This window comes from Myotis nattereri (assembly GCF_964212035.1).
Source record: "Myotis nattereri genome assembly, chromosome: 7".
Taxonomy (NCBI): domain Eukaryota; kingdom Metazoa; phylum Chordata; class Mammalia; order Chiroptera; family Vespertilionidae; genus Myotis; species Myotis nattereri.
Genome location: NC_138082.1, coordinates 75485296 through 75500111, shown reverse-complemented (window position 1 = coordinate 75500111; position 14816 = coordinate 75485296).

The window sequence follows — 14816 nt, the reverse complement described above, 5'->3', positions numbered from 1 at the left end:
CACTGACTGTCGGTCCCTGGGTGGTTTCAGTTCTAGGTCAAGAGTTGAAACAGCTCAGACAAATATCCTCTGCTCCCTCAAAGTCGGGCCTCTTGGGACCCGTCTGAGGTTTCTGGTCAGGCATCTGCGGGAGCGTGTCTGGGCCTTCCCTGCCTTATGGTGGAGTGTTCTGTCAATTTGGAAATTTTCATGAATGATTTTGAAAGCATGCTGGTCTGTGGGGAGATAGGTAGCTGCCTGATTTGTCACTTTTTCTTTTTAACTGAGGCAAATTCATATAACACAAAATTAACCACTTTAAATTATATAATTCAGTGACATTTTGTACTTAAAAAAACAAATCTTTATTGACTTCAGAGAGGGAGGGAGGGAGGGAGGGAGAGAGGGAGAGAAGGAGAGAAGGAGAGAGAGAGAGAGAGAGAGAGAGAGAGAGAGAGAGAGAGAGAGAGAGAGAGAAACATCAATGATGAGGCTGTCCAGTCAATGGTTGAGCATTGACCTATGAAGAAGGAGGTCATGGTTTGATTCCCGGTCAAGGCACTTTGGGTTGTGGGTTCGATTCCCAGTAGGGGGCATGCAGGAGGCGGCTGATCAATGATTCTCTCTCATTGATGTTTCTATCTCTCTCCCTCTCCCTTCCTCTCTGAAATCAATAAATATATATGTATATATATTTAAAAAAGAAACATCAATAATGACAGATGGAACCCACAACCTGGGCATATGTCCTGACTGGGAATCGAACCCTGCCTCCTGGTTCATAGGTTGACACTCAACCACTGAGCCACCATGGCCAGGCGCATTTTGTACTTTCACAGTGTTGTGCAACCACCACCTCTACGCAGGCCCAAAACATTTTGTCACCCCAAAAGGAAACCCATACCCATCAGCAGTCCCTCTCCTCCCTCCCACAGGCTCTGGCAGCTACCATTCTGCTTTCTGTCTCTATGGATTTGTCTATTCTGGATATGTCATATAAATGTGATCATATAGTATGTGACCTGTGTGTCTGTCTGGTTTCTTTCATTAGGCATATTTTTGAGGTTCATCCATGTTGTAGCATGTATCGGAACTTCGTTCCTTTTCATGGCTGAGTGCATCATGTGTTTATATCACATTTTACTTATCCATCTATCACATTTTTTTTTTTTGCCACCTCTTCAGATCCTAAACACTGAGGAGTCTGAAACTGGGTGACTGGGCCACTCTGTTCTTCAAAAGGAGAAGCAACTTGTACAGGAAATGACGGCAGCCCAGGTGCCGTCCCCTAAGGCTGACGCCTGCAGAGAAAACACGTTTAGCTGGTCGGGAATATCTCCTGACTTTGCTGGTGCGGAGATGTGGGAGAGACCTTTGCTGTATGTTTTTTCTTGTTCAAGAGAAAGTACTCAGCTTGAATTCCCTCAGTGGGGCTACCTGACCAGATCAGACGGGTTCTTAATGTTCTTAAAGTGGACTTTTTAACAAGGGAAAAAGATGTTGGTGAACACAGTTCTCCAAATCTCTAAACAGAAATTCAGCAGGACTCAGACAATGAGAGGAGACAGACACCTGCCTGGCTCTGGCTTGTGTCCCCTCTTGCGGGGCCCATGTCCACCTTTCTCTAGCTCACCATTCGTGCCAGCAGAGCCAGAGGCCAATGGAGACCAGGGAGCTGCTCCTTCTATGACACGGTTCCTTACCCAGCCGTGAATTGCAACAGAGGAGATGCGCTAAAGAAGAGGAACCTCAACAAAAAGGACCAAGTTGGGGATGAACGGAGATAGTGGGTTTGCCGGGCAGTGACCAGAAACCAGCTTGAGGAGGGAAGACTGGTACACAGTTAGGCTAGATGGGAGGAAAGGAAGCCTTCCGTGTGTGTGTGTGTGTGTGTGTGTGTGTGTGTGTGTGTGTCTTGGGCGGGGGGGGGGGGGGGGGGCAGGATCAGCCAGGTGGGTGCCCCTTTGACTTTATCCCCAGAGAATGGACTCCTGGATATAAAGGCGAAATTTTACTGGCAGATTTTTCTAGAAGAATTTTCCCCAGAGCCCATTTACCTGAATGAAGTACTTACAGTAAAGCTGGAGTCTTTTCTGGTTAACCCAATGTGATTGGTGGGAACTACAGCTTTATGGGGCTGCAAGTGTTACCGCTGAATCCGCAGTGACCTTTTCCATTATAATATCACTCCGGGTTTAATTTACTTTTGATGCACTCCTACCTTTGAGCTCCTGTTGGGGTCTTAGCCCTTTGTGGGGACAGATGACAAGCCTTCAGGCCTCCAGCACTGAGTGGTGTGATGGAAAAAAAGAAGCAAGAGGCAGGAGGAGGCTGGAGTGTTGGTTCAGTTCTTGCCGTGGGCAAGTCATTTACCACCTCAGTACTGTTATCTCTAAAATAAAGAGGAAGCAAGATGTTTCCCAATGATCTGTCTGCACCAATTCTTGTAAATCATTGGTTGTTACTCCTGAAAGTCATTCAAAGCAGGCTTTGATTTCCAGCATTTTTTAGCCTGCCTCCTGCAAGGGCAGAGGTAGTTGCTGGGCAAAAAAAAAAAAAAATGCAGGTAAGTTAAGACTCTTTAGTGGCACCAAGGCCTGAGGGCACAGGTGTTGCTCTAGTGCAAGCATGTCAAACTCAAAGGCTAACACGGGCCAAATAAACAGGGTACGTGGCCCGAGGGCCATGAGTTTGACATGCTTGCTCCAGTGGTACACATTTCCTGGTATTAGATATTTAGCATGTTGCCAATTTTTACATTAAAAACAATAGTCCAACTGGACAACAGTTTTATTCTTACTGTTATTGTTTGGTATGTAGTGTTATTTTCTCACCAGTGTGTCCTGAAGTGAAATTAGTTGGCCAAAGAATATTTTTAAAACTTATTATGGTTAGGACACTGGTTAAGTTGCTCAAAGTTAGGCCCCAAATATAGTTAGTCTCCAAAAATACAGTGATTCAACAAAGAAGGAAGTTTACTTCTCTTTCATACGACAGAGTAGAGGTAAGTGGTCCAAAGCTTGAGGAGGAACTGTGACATGTCTACAGCTGCCACTCTGGTCCTGGGTGGCTGCCCAGGCTCACACCATGTCCTAGGCCACAAGGGAAGAAAATGTCAAGAGGGCACGTGTGCCTTCCTGAGTAGGGCATGACCCAGAAGTGGGAGAGTTTTCTACTCACATCTGATTGGCAAGACTTAATCACGTGGCCACACCCACACGGTAAGCTGCAAGAAGGCTATAACATGCAGTCTCTAGCTTGGCTGTGTGCCTGATTAAAATTCAGGGACTTGTTTTAAAGATGGAAAGAATGGTTAATAGTGGGCGACCATATTTTCTGCCAGAAGACGCATGCCAAATTATTTTCCAAAATGATTTGTGCTCAAGTTCAGGTCCACCAAAGTTTCATGGTTGTGCCAGTTTGACAAGTGTTTACTAAAGACCTTTTATTCTGTAAAACCTCCAGGCTCCATGGGGATATTGATGGAGAAGATGTGGTGGACAGTTGTGTCCACAGGAAATAGCTAGAGACAGGGATTAGCTGAAGTGCTGCACCATGTGCTCTGACCCTGCATGTCATGGAAAATTGGTGAGAGTTGGAGGAGGTGACTCAGGTGGAGTTCCCAGGATGCTGTTGCTCATTGACTCCTGATTTTCTCTGCCCATAGGGTCAGGGGCCACTGAAGGAAGTTTTCACTCAACCCTCAAAGCCACTCTAGCTAACTCATTAACTTTTTACTAAACCTTTCCACTGCCAACATGTAGCAAAATGGTAGGGTTTTGAAATGTACTGTCTTTTTTGGGTCCATAGTGGAGTATTGTATGGATTAAAGGAATCCAAGGGAGGAGAGAAGGAGAACTGCTATGTGCCAGAGGAGTTGAAGGCTATTCGTTTGCTCAGGGAGCAAGTCTTCCAGCCCTGAGGGTATGTGCTCCGCCCTGCCGCAGCTACCCCTGGGGTCAGTGAGGTCTCTAAAGATCTGGTCATGGGCCCAGTCACTAAATATCTTTAACTAGAAAAGATTCTCTCTGGGGCCTATTCCCTCATTTCCATGAGTTAGAGAAGGCAAGGAAGCTAGTGTAGTCGTTGGGTGAAGGGCTGAAATGAAATACTATTATTGATGGTGAAATACTATTCGCAGCTGAGATTCTGACTATAAAAAAACTTGGTCAAATCTGGGAAGGAGAAGATTTATTTTTGTCCCACCTCTCCTAGGATTTCCATCTCTCTGCCATTCTCTACCAGTATCCTCATGGTGGTCCACATCCTCTCCTCTCCAAAATGTGTCCTATTTGGCAAAATCTCATGTTCCCTGTTTTTTTCTTCTCACTTTCTTACTCCTATTGTGAATGATACGTGTCCTACTTTTTTCGTCAACATTTTCTGAAGTCTAACCCTGCCTTTTCTCTACTCCACCATCCCTCTATTTCTCCATCCCTCTATCTATTCTATCATCAAATCATCTATCCCTCCATTTACCCTGTCATCCAATCCTCCTTCCTCCCTTCCCTCCTTCCCTCCCTCCCTCCTTCCCTTCCTTCCTTCCTTCCTTCCTTCCTTCCTTCCTTCCTTCCCTCCCTCCCTCCCTCCTTCCCTCCCTCCCTCCCTCCCTCCCTCCCTCCCTCCCTCCCTCCCTCCCTCCTTTCCACTCTGGTAAGCAAATATAAAATATAACCTACACTGTTAATGGTTTTTAAAACATCTCAACATTAAACCTTCTCTCATTGAGGGAATTTCTGGAATAGAATATGGGATAGATATTTGGGGAACATATGTGAATTTAGCTCTCTCATATTCTCTGCTTAATCATAGAGCCAGTTAGCTTGCATCTGTTATGTCAGGATAAAAGCAAATTTGAACATAATTCTGCTCAGTTCATAGTCACCTCTGCCTAATGTCTGTCATTATAAAATGTGAAACAAACCTATTTCATGGCCACCAAGCCCTACTGCTGGGAAGACCCAGACTTGTAGCAGGTGAGGAGGCCGCTGCAAGGCACCGGACCTGGGTCGCATGCTGACTTCTTTGGAGGGTTTCTGTGGAGGGGCTCCTTCTGTGGTCAGGACCCTGGGATTGTGGGCACAATCTGTCCCGTCATCACTTTCATTCTGACAAGCTTCATTCGGAAGACCTTTTGACAGCCTTTCATAAGCACAGGCCAGCGTGGGAAAACCAGTTCCTCTGTACGGGTCTGATTTAATCTCTTTGCATAGAAGCTGATCTCAGGAGAAAATGCACTCCTTCTCATGTCAGACATGCAGGAGATCTCAGCCCACAGCCACTCCTGCTGCATGTGGGGTTTTCTCACTGGGGGCCTCAGCGTCTTGGGACAGCCAGCGAAGAGGTGCCTGGCAGCCTTAGGCCAGCGTGGTGCCACTCAGCTCTGGGTGGAATCAAACATCTGTAGCTTGGTGGGACATCCTGCTTCTCTGGGTGACTCAGAGCTCCCGGGCAGCTGGTTGAAGTTTTGTTTGTAGTGGTGCCGCCCGCTCACTCCATACCCCCACTCCCTGTAAACCACTTCACAGGTGGCCTGACTTCTGGTGCAAATAAACTGGTGTGTGTGTGTGTGTGTGTGTGTGTGTGTGTGTGTGTGTGTGTGTGAATGTGTTTGTGTTTAAATTTATTTAAACAAAATTAAGCTGTGGGAGTCCATTAATAAAAGGTTTCCATGACAAAATTATTGGCACTCTGCAAGGCACTTTGGAGGAGAGTGGGAAGATCAATATTACCTAGAATAACATATCAGGGCAGACATTACTCAAGGGACGTGGGCTTGCAAGTATGAGAGGGAAAATAGATTTCCACCTGGGCAGTCAATGTTGGAGGATGATGAAACAGGGAGTTGGAATTGGAGATCTGGCAATTATTCGAGAAGTCTTGGGGAGACTCCAAATGCGCTTTAAAAAAAGAAAAACAAGCAAACAGTAGCCTCAGGTAAGGCTTTTCAGAAAGAAAAAGCAAGTATTTCAACAGAAGACGAGAAACCGAAAACTCAGAGCATTTGGTTAACTGGTGGCGGGATCTAAGGTCACAGAAGTGGTGCGATGACTGTGCTTCGGAGGGAAGGGCAGGGACTGCAGGCTTCTAGCCCAGGCAGGCTACTGAGCAGCCATTCCTCATCTTAAGCCTGGCCCTCTCACTTGTCGCTTGTGAAGCTTTGTGAAAACGAGTGGGAAGCACAGTGGATTGTTACCCAAAGCAAATCCATTTAATGGGCTGCGCTTTACTCTCCATCTCTGTCATGTGAGCTAATTAACCTGCAGGCTGGTGAAATGCAACTGGCAGCTAATTGGGCCATTGCTGGAGCAGTGCACACCCTTGGTACCATTTGTAAATTGCTGAGATGGGGGACTCTAGATGGCTCCAGGGATGAGGGGAAATGGTTCAACTGCAACTATGGTGGGACATCAGCTCTCAGGCCCAAGGAATGGCTGCACATTGCCAGGGAAGATGAGCTAGAGGAAGAGGGAATGAAAGGGAAGTCCCAGATTAAGAAAGGGGAAGAGGCAAGTAAGGAGAGAGGGAAGGGGAGAGGGAGAGGGAGGGGAGGAGAAAGAAAGGGGAGAGGGGAGAGAGGAAGAGAGAGAGAGAGAGAGAGAGAAAGAGAGAGAGAGAGAGAGAGAGAGAGAGAGAGAGAGAGAAAGAGAAATGAGAATAAGGGAATAAGGATAGGAAAGGAAAGGGAAGGAAGGAGGGAGAGAGTATAATACTTCTTTCAGGTGCTGCTTTTGATCTTTGATAATAAATAATTGAAGGAGACGTGCATGCAGGCCAGCTTTCCCCAAAACGTATCCAGAGGCGGACTCATGTCCTCTATGGTGTTAATCGGTGTTTTATGGGAGAACATTTTTTTTTTTTTTAATGGAGAAGAGATGTCCTATGGTCTAATCCAGTGATGGCGAACCTTTTGAACTCGGCGTGCCAGCATTTTGAAAAACCCTAACTTAACTCTGGTGCCGTGTCATATATAGAAATTTTTTGATATTTGCAGCCATAGTAAAACAAAGATTTATATTTTTGATATTTATTTTATATATTTAAATGCCATTTAACAAAGAAAAATCAACCAAAAAAATGAGTTCGCGTGTCACCTCTGACACGCGTGTCACAGGTCCGCCATCACTGGCTCTAATCCATTTGGGAAATGTTTGGTTCAGGTTTCTGAAGTGCATTCCTTCTCGGAGCTTTCCATAAGCTAAAGTGCACTGTGGGGCTCCTTAGATTATGTTATTGGGGAATTATTTATTCAAGGACCATATCCTGGGACAAGCTTTCTGAGAAATGGAGTTTTCGAAATAATGATCCAGGCCTTTGCCCTGGTTCAAGGCAACATTGAGCCATTTCCATGCTGGTTCTACCTTAAGTTGAACAAACCCTGTCATCATCCTTTGGTGAGAGCTCCCTGCCAGGGCATGGTCCAGAGCCAGTTCTCATGACAGCAACACTTCTTTCATTCTTTTAGTGATGTGCCCATTCATTCAAACTCCATCCTGCTCGCCCTCGTGCCTCTGGTTCTGACCCTGAGCACTTACTCTGCTCTCAGACTTAGACGCCCATGCACGCCCATGCTTGGCTCCTATCCCCAGAGAGTGTGAGACATCCTGAGTTCCTCTCTGACATTTGCCATTCAGTGCTGCTGTGCAGTCTTGGATATGCTCGTTAGCTTTGCCTTCTCCTCGGAACTCGCTGTCTTCTTTTGTCTTCAAGGTCAAGACCCTGGCTTCGTATACCCCACCTCTTGCTCATTTTTCTCATAAGCTGGAAACCCTCATCAACTCCTTTTGCTCTTGAGAGTGAGTGTGCATTTGAGTATCTTCTATCCTCTGAGTCTCTTCCAGGGTCTCAGCTGCTCCCGGAGTCAGGAAGTTTTTCTTGTAGTGACCTAAATGTTTTTTCCAGTCAATGAGTAAGTTACTTCCTCTTGTTTTTCAACAAGAGCAGTGGAGAATGAGGGGTGTGTTAGCGTGGAGGTGGGCAGGCCCCTCTTTTCTGCTTGCTCTCTCTGCATTCTTCTTGGATGGGAGCAGCTCCCACCCAGGAGCAGCCCCTCAGATGTCCTCTGAGGACCTCCACTGGGGGTGGGAGGGAGCCAGCACAATCCTGTCTGGCCCTACACTTACACTCCCCCCGCCCCCCCCCCCCATGGTGTCATTTCAATGATAACAACCCCCGGAATTCCCATCCAGGAGAGAAATCCTTTTAGAAGCATGGCATCATGGGAATGTGTCCAATGGAGACAATCCTACTGTTCAGGTCTATGAGATGCTGCCCCAAATGTCATACTTTTGTGCTGATTCATCGCCTCTCCCTAGTGAAAGTATTTACTTCACATGTTTTGTGGGAGGTGTGTGAACACACAGCAGAAAAATGACTGCTACTCAGAAGCTCATGGTAAACAAATAAAGGAACTGAAGTACTGAAGGTTCCCTTACATGCCATCCATGAAGTCTGAGAGAGACTAGACAGAGTAATTAGCCACTGTTAGAAGCTTATTAGATCCATTTTCTTTCACTTTCTGCAAGAAAGTTCCTTACCTCACCAACAAGTGAGAACAATCAGGAACATATAATGTGGGTGAACGCATGTATCTTTCTGTCTCCAAAATTAATAGAACCAATAGGCAGGTTTGAAGGGAGGTCATGAAAAGTCATGTTTTTTAGAAGGCTAGTTTATTTGACCAAAAATGCAATTGCTGTCTGCTCATCATAGACATTTTGGAAAATATAGACAAGTAGGAAGAAGGAAAATTTGTCTCTGGAGGTAAATGGGGAAAACTTCACTCTGGTGTTAGCAACCAAGATGGTTGTATTTTTTTTTTTGAGTGATTGCTTGGTTTTTACCCATAAATGTAGTCAATCTTGTATTTAACCATATCTCCAACTTTGCACCAATTTCTAGAAAACTATGCAATGTTCATTCATGGAATAACTAATTATTCATTGAACACTGCTGCGCAGGAGTTCTAAGCGGCTTTGAGGATATGTTTTGAGCAAGAGATGTGGGGCTGCCCTACATAACATCATTGCTAAGTGGTGTGATCTGATGGATGTTGGCGGTTATTAATACAACTCATTGCATGTATAGCGTTGTGTTAGCACTTTGTCTATGTGTCTATGTGTATCTATATTCTCCCAGAGTTTTTCCTTCTCCCCATTCCAAGGGGCTAGCCCACACGTGGGTGAGGTTGCCGGAGGACACCTTCTCTCCTCATCTTTTGTGGAGGCCTCTTGGCATGATCTCTTGCAGAACGTTGTGTGGGGGTTCCAGAGGAGGAGGAGAGGGAGAAGGATGGTTGGTGAAGAGAGAAGTGGAAACTAAGAAAGCCAACAGTTTCTGCAGAACTGAAAAGGGGACAGGAAGGGCTGGCTGAGAGTGGTGAGGATCTGTGTCCTTCTCCCTGGGGGGAGTGGGAGGGGAAAGGCTGGTGGCACAGCAAGGAGAGGACTCTAGGTGCCTGTGCTCCCAAAACAGCAAAGGTTGCCATGCCTCCTGTGCAAGAGAGCAACTGAGCTGCCCAACTTAAGGGGCCATCAAGATATTGGCAGTGGGCATCTGCTTGCTGACCAGTGTGGAGTGATGACTGTGGGAGCCCCAGTATTTCGTGAATCATGATGTCCTTAGGGCCTTTGTAGAACTGATTTAAGATACTTTGATCACATACCAGTTTTAAATTCTCTTTGCAACATAACTATAGCCAGAATAAATCACTGCGAGATTAGAGAACAAACTGAAATTCATGTCAAATATTACCACACAGCGATCACTGAACTAGTGTTTATTAACAAGGAGACTACACATTCTTTCTACCACCTGCTCTTAGATACTCAGTGAAGCCTTGATTTTGTCCTTTTAAACGCTTTTACCACTACCTTGTCTGCATGGATCACTTAATGCAGATTTAATAGTACACCAGAGGCAGGATTCTACTCCCTTTATAGATGACCTCAGGCATCCAGAATTTTCTAGACCAATAGCTCAATATAAGATTGTAGATCAAGTCTATGCACCATCCCTATGTGTCCAGGTTAAAGGCCTTGCTAGGTTTTCATAATCAGTTCATGCAAAGATGGAGAATAGCTCTCAATTGTTTTCTTCAGTCCTCATGATTGACCAATGAGAGCCTCTTTCTAGCATCTTTATGCAGACTGGTATGTCACCAGTGCTATCAGTTGTATCAGTTTCCTGTGGCTGCTGAAAGTAATTACCATACATGTAATTTATTCTCTTATACGACAGCCGAAATTTATTCTCTTATAATTCCGGAGGCCAGAAGTATGAAATCAACATTGTGGCAGAACTTCACTCCTTCTAGAAGCTCTAGGGTGCAATCTGTTCCTTGAGTCTTTCAGCTCCTGGTGGCTGCTAGCATTCCTTGGCTTGTGGCCACATTACTCCAATTTCTGCCTCTGTCTTGATATTGACATCCTTGCCTCTATCTGTATGATTTCCCTCTGCCTCTCTCTTATCGGGACAGTTGGCATTGGACTTAGGGTCCATCTGGGTAATCCAGGATACTCTCATTATCTCAAGATATTTAATTATATCTGCAAATACTGTTTTTCCAAATAAAGTCACTTTCACAGGTGCTGGGGATTCAGATATGCACATATTTTTGGGGGATTGCCATTCAAATCACTGTGTCAGTGAAACCCCTGTCTCATATCTAGGATGCTCTGTAGCAAATCTGCTATTCATCACAATGTGGATAACAGATGAATGAGCCGTAGCTACCACTGGAGTGTGGCCTTTCTGATAAATACTAGCTGACTGCCCCTAGAGCAGGGGTGGGCACACTTTTTGACTCGAGGGCCACAATGGGTTCTTAAACTAGACCGGAGGGCCGGAACAAAAGCATGGATGGAGTGTTTGTGTGAACTAATATAAATTCAAAGTAAACATCATTACATAAAAGGGTATGGTCTTTTTTTTTTTAGTTTTATTCATTTCAAACGGGCTGGATCTGGCCCGCGGGCTGTAGTTTGCCCACGGCTGCCCTAGAGTGTGACTTCATGATAGAGCACGTGACAGCCCCTAGAGCACAGCTTAAACCAGCCGTGGGCAAACTATGGCCCGCGGGCTGGATCCGGCCCGTTTGAAATGAATAAAACTAAAAAAAAAAAAGACTGTACCCTTTTATGTAATGATGTTTACTTTGAATTTATATTAGTTCACACAAACACTCCATCCATGCTTTTGTTCCGGCCCTCCGGTCCAGTTTAAGAACCCATTGTGGCCCTCGAGTCAAAAAGTTTGCCCACCCCTGGCTTAAACTATGAACACATATTATATTACACCATATGCAGTGGGAGTATTTAAAAGTAAATTATGGCCCCAAATAGGAGAAAACCCTACTAATGTGTTTGATTGAAGGTGCACCTGCCGATCTAGGGTCTGTCCAGCTGGTCATAGACATGGACGCTTACAGCTTGACCTGAACCAGCCAATGTAAGTTGACCCCCATCCTTCCTATCTCCCTCCTGCCCACATCTAAGCCTTGGCTTCAAGCATTCTTGAGGGGCTGGCATCTTGTCAGAGAAGCTTTTTGGAGACAGAAGAGAGAGCTGTCTAAACCCCTGCACCTTCCATAATGAGCTTCCAGCCAGGCTGGATCCCAGTGGTTTATCCGGATATGGGATTATAGATCTTTTTTAAAAAACAATTATTTATTCTGTGTGTTTTCTAAACCCTACAGATTGGGTGTTTCTTAATCTGAAAAACAATAAATGCTGCTGAAATCAATGAAACCAGCCCTCCAGCTTTGGGTGAAGGCCTACAGGTCAGGTTACGTGGGAGGGCAGAGTGGCTGGAGCAGGAGCTCTGCCAGTGGCCGGCGGTCATGCCCAGTGCCGTTGGCGGCAGCCGCTGACTGCAGCCCAGCCCAGCCTGTCCCTTGGCTCCGGCTTCCCAACCTGAGCTGGCAGCTTGCAAAGGCCTGCGGGTGAGGAGGTGTGAAGGCCCCGAGGACCGGAGGGAGCATGTTGGCATCAGCATAAATCCGTCGACACTAGAGGGGCTTTTTGTTTTGTGCGGTAAATGGGTTTCTGAAAAATAGTGAGGATCACCATTCTAAATCAAAAAACCATTTTACACGGGCCAGGAAAGTTTCCTGAATAAAAGGCTCCTGCTGCGAAGCCCTGGTAAAGTGAATAATCCCTCTCCGTTTTATCTGTGGCATAAATCTGGATTTTCACTTAGGGTGTTTTGGGTTTTCAGAAAAACCAGATGACAGGTGCTCTGAAAAAAGCAACTCCCAGAGCTTCTGTGGAGGTTTAATGGTCAGCAGCAGCATCTTTCACTGGGAGGACAGCGGCCCCGGTAAGTCCCGGTCCTGGTGCTGAGACATTATGTCCTTCGCAGGTCCTGCTCCTCCTGCCTGGAATGCTCTCCCCCTAGCAGGACACATGGCCCCCTCCCTCCCTCCCCTCCTGGGAGCTTGTGCTGAATGGCACTCACCCTCTTAGAGAGGCCCTCCTCCTCTTCCCACTGAAAGTAGTGACTCTGCGCCTTCCCTGCTTGGTGTTTCTCCGCACTGCTGATCGCCTTTCACCATATTGTATGCTTTCCTGCTTTTGTTTCCTGCCTGTGTCTCTCACTGGAATGTCAACCCCCTGGGGCCAGGACCACGGGTAGGTTTTGGCCACAGACTGAATGAGTTGATGAGTGGCCTTGGGCATGGCACTGACGTTTTCTGCTAAAACCAAAGGAGTGAAGTGGCAACTCCCTCCCCCTGAGGGTGGGCGGCAGTAGGGTCGGAGGGGGGGCGGAGGGGGGGTGACCTTTGGGCAGTTCTTCTCCGTCTAAGGCAGCTGCCCTGCAGCTCCAGCCAACTCGCCTCACAGGGAAGCTCGCCCAGTAGTGCCAGGTTTTAAAGTTGTTCTTAAAAAGATAAGACAGAAGGGGAAATTTTAAAGAAAGTGAAATCACTTGATTTTCAATTGTTGGTAACCAAGTCATATTTTTACAAAAACCTTGCACAGTTTAGACAAAACACATCTGTGAGTCAGGTCTGAGAGGTGGGCCGCAGGATGGGCTCTAGACTAGGTATTCTCCACATCCTATCCTATCCTATCCTATCCTATCCTATCCTATCCTATCCTACCCCATCCTATCCTATCACACCTTACCTTATTCCACCCTATCCTATCCTATCCTATCCTATCCTATCCTATCCTATCCCATCCTACCCTATCATACCCTACCTTATTCCACCCTACCCTACCCTATCCTACCCTTTCCTATCCTACCCTACCCTATCCTAAAATTCTATACTTCCATTAAATTGTTTCCATCTTTTCTATTGTACTGAGAAGGATATAGACTAATCAAACTCAAATCAAATTATTTGACTTAAATGGTAGAGAAATTGTCCTCCAACCTGACAAGGGAAAGTTTGCTCTCTAGAAAACCACTGGCTGCCTCTTTAATAGCATAAAAGGAGGCAACACACGATGTGGAAAGATTGGTTCACGTGGCAAGGCCACGGACTCCCATCCTGTTATTTTTCAAGTTTATGGAATGTGGAAGATTTCCTCCGTGCAAGATAGTAACTCCACTGGGCCCTAGCTCTGGGCTGCTTGGGTCACTTGGAAGGAAAAAAAATACGCTCCTTTTCTACTATGTCACTCAAAAATTTCATTTTCTCCAAATGCATTTTATTCTCACAAAATGATTTCCGCTCCTTGGCTGCTATTAACAATCCTTAATGCATGTATTTGATAACTTGTGAAATGTCCCAGGGAGCCCTCTGGGATCTGCAAAGGACTGTGATGAAAGGATGGCTGGACCAAACGGAAAATGTCCAACAAATGAAATGGCCGTGATGACCTCCAATTCCAGGACCACTGTGATGAATGATTCTTTTTGGCCAATTACATGGGTTGTAATTGGACCCCTTCCTGCTGCAGAGCGAGTTATTTTATGACTGTGATGTGGTGCACAATATGGAAATGTGGGCCTTGGGACTAATATGTCGCTGGACAGGGTCAGATGGCAAGAGGCGAGAGAGAGAAGGCAGGGAATCTTGGTTATGTGTTAATACAGAGGCAAAAGGGGTGTTGGGGAAACGAGAGGGGAAGGCATGGGAGGCAAGAAAGAGCAGTCGTTACGGTGGGAGAGAATTGCTATGGTGGGGGCACAAAGGGCCTGCTTTTAGACTCACAAAGACCTGGGTTTGAGCATCAGCTCCATCTCTTACCAGCTGTATGTGCCTGTGGGCAAGTTACTCAACCTCTCCGAGACTCAGTGTCCATCACCTGTAAAATGGAGCCAGTAAAGCCTTCCTTCCAGGGTTGAAATGAAAACCAAATGAGATAACACATGTGTGGTACCAGGTACAGCACAGGGACTCAACACCAGCCACGCCGCCCCAGAGTGTGGGCCTCAGGCTCTTCAGTTATAAAACGGTAGCTGGGATTGAACTAGACCAAGGGAGCAAACCCAAATGCTTACAGAGGTGAAACAGATAACGTCAGTAAGTGAAGGCGACCAGCTATTGAAAACTGTGTAGACTGAAAAACGGAGCGAGGGTCAACTAGAGCCTGTCGGCTCTCCTGCGTGTTCTTAGATATTTAGCATTTTTCAGAAAAGCCCCAACTCTGGTCTTAAGGTGGAAACGCCTGATTTATAAATGTGGGCATCTGACTCCTCTCCCTCACTTTTTAGAATGTGGCCCACTAACGTGCATGCAGGTCAAACAAAACATGGGTCATTTCCAATCCATGGGCCACCATTTCCAGCCTCTAAAACAGTGGTTCTCAACCTTCCTAATGCTCATGTTGTGGTGACCCCCAACCATAAAATTATTTTCGTTGTTACTTCATAACTGTAATTTTGCT